The sequence below is a fragment of the Drosophila innubila genome, assembly GCF_004354385.1.
Source record: "Drosophila innubila isolate TH190305 chromosome 3R unlocalized genomic scaffold, UK_Dinn_1.0 2_E_3R, whole genome shotgun sequence".
NCBI classification, from domain to species: domain Eukaryota; kingdom Metazoa; phylum Arthropoda; class Insecta; order Diptera; family Drosophilidae; genus Drosophila; species Drosophila innubila.
Genome location: NW_022995380.1, coordinates 16818583 through 16820832, shown reverse-complemented (window position 1 = coordinate 16820832; position 2250 = coordinate 16818583).

Genomic DNA, 2250 nt, shown 5'->3' with positions numbered 1-2250 from the left:
GTGGCCGCTGTGGCATGCAACGCTTGTTAGAGCCGCCGGCAGTCAGAGCAGAGACAAATTCTAATGCTGGGATAAAAGATATTATTGTGGTTGGGGCAGGGACTCTCTTCATGCTGATTGTCTTTAAGTAGCTCAGGGCAGTGGTTGTTGTTGTTGTTGCTGTAGCAGTTGCAGTTGCAGCGACTCTGTTGCAACAGTTGCACAGTTCGCATTTTGAGTTTGGATTTAAAACTAGTTGTTACTTATGCGCGGCAGCTGATTTTCCGCATTCTTTGTCTAATTTAGTGGCGCGAAAACATGATGCTAAATCTTGCGGATCTACTTCAAACTCTCAGTCTGATTAGAGTTGATTACATGAGTTCATATTTCACTTGTGCGCTCAGTTTGACAATTGACAGCGGCGCCGGCGCTAATCCAACAAGATAGGAAGTGCATTAAGCTAATAAGAAATGATTTTACAATTGGAGTGTACATTTTCCATCAAAACCTAGTATATTATTATTCCATTTGGATTCATTACGTAAAGTGGTAAGCAGATTTGAAAGTATCTTAAGCTAAAAGTTACTTCAAGATTTCAATATTACCTATTATACCATATAGGAATTTTCTGTCTTCACTAGACAACTATCAATTTTCAAATAAGACGTGATTAAATACATAGATAGTTTCGGCAAAAATTCAGGACCTACTGATCTTCAACAAATCTTCACTTATTGCTTTAAATTCTCATAAATTTAATTACTCATATATCGCTATTTTTAACAATTAATCTTCAATCTCTGTGAATAAGAAACCAACTGAATGCAATTAGACATTGTTTTACTGGCAAATCAGAAACCAATTGCATTCGTATTGAGACTCCAGCTATAATTTAAGAAATGATCTACCAATGACTTTTCACCACACAAACTCACCACGATCTCTCTCAATGCGCTCTCACTTGATGCTCTCTTTCTTGTGTCAACTCTCCCCTGCACTTTTCGAATTTCGAAACGCACCGATGCATCTGAGAGAGAGAGAGTAAGTAAACGGTCTAACTCTCTCTCTCTCTCTCTCTCTCTTTGAAATTTCCCCTACTTACAAAGAGATGGGAAACAGTGTGCGTAATACTCATCAACGCTCTGATTGACTGATCTGTGGGAGAGATCTGACTGGAGTTGAAGTTGCAGTTGGACTTGAAGCTGAGACTGAGACTTCGGCTATAAAAGTCAGAGCTGCAAACGGACGCCTTTGTCCTGGTCATAAAGCCGAAACTGCGTCTATTTATTTACGAGGCGGGTCGCACAGCGGGCGGAAAAGCAATTGATTTTGCTGTGGTTGCAACTAAAAGTCGCAGTTGCAACAATTAAAACGTGGCAGCGGCAGCTGTAAAGTCACTGTTAATGGCTTACTTGGAAGCTGGTTCGTGGCGGCAAATGATGCAATTTGCTGTTGGCCAAGTTGACAGCCAATTGGCAGCTCCCATGAGACATTTACTATGGTTGGGAAAACCAAAAAGAAAAAAAAAAATACCAAAATAAATAAATAAAGAAGGCCTAAACCGCGAAAGCCCAAAGCAAACTGAAAATGTTATAAAGTTGTAAAATTGGGCCCATCAATTTGTTTATGATGCCTGGAAAACTTTCGACTCAGCCGATTGTCGACTCATTGGACTTTCGAGTTGGCTAAAAGAAGCGGAGGGTTAAGTTGGCCAGCTTAACCTTTTGGGCTGCAGGCTGCACTCTGCGCGTGCCAAAAGGCAACAAACGAGCGTTTTTACGAGTTGCAGGAAACGTTGCAACAACAACAACAACAACAGCAACAAGAAGAGCAACAACAACAAACGCAGCATGCGGCCTAAACTCATGTTGAACTTGGCTCACAGATTTATAACAAAGATATCGCAGCATTGCCGACATGCTGCGACTCCTCTTCTCTCACTCTCTCTGTCTCTCTCGCCCCCCGTAGGTCTATCCCTCTCGCTCTATGAGCTATTAGAGTTCAGCGAAACCAAGTCGAAGTCCAGACCAGAATGAAGACTGAAGACCCGGTTCGAGCCTTGGCAATCCATTAGTGGGCCCAGTCAGAGTCGAGCGCGTTGGCTTTTTGCATCGGTCGGCATCTAACAAATCGTTCTGTAATTTGATAGCTTAGAAGTTTATGACTACGGCCTGGCAGTTTTTAATGGGGCGCAGTTCGCGCCAGACTTCAGTTACAGTCAACTAGTAAGTAGTCTCAGACGACGACTATGTTGCCAGACCTGATGGAAAT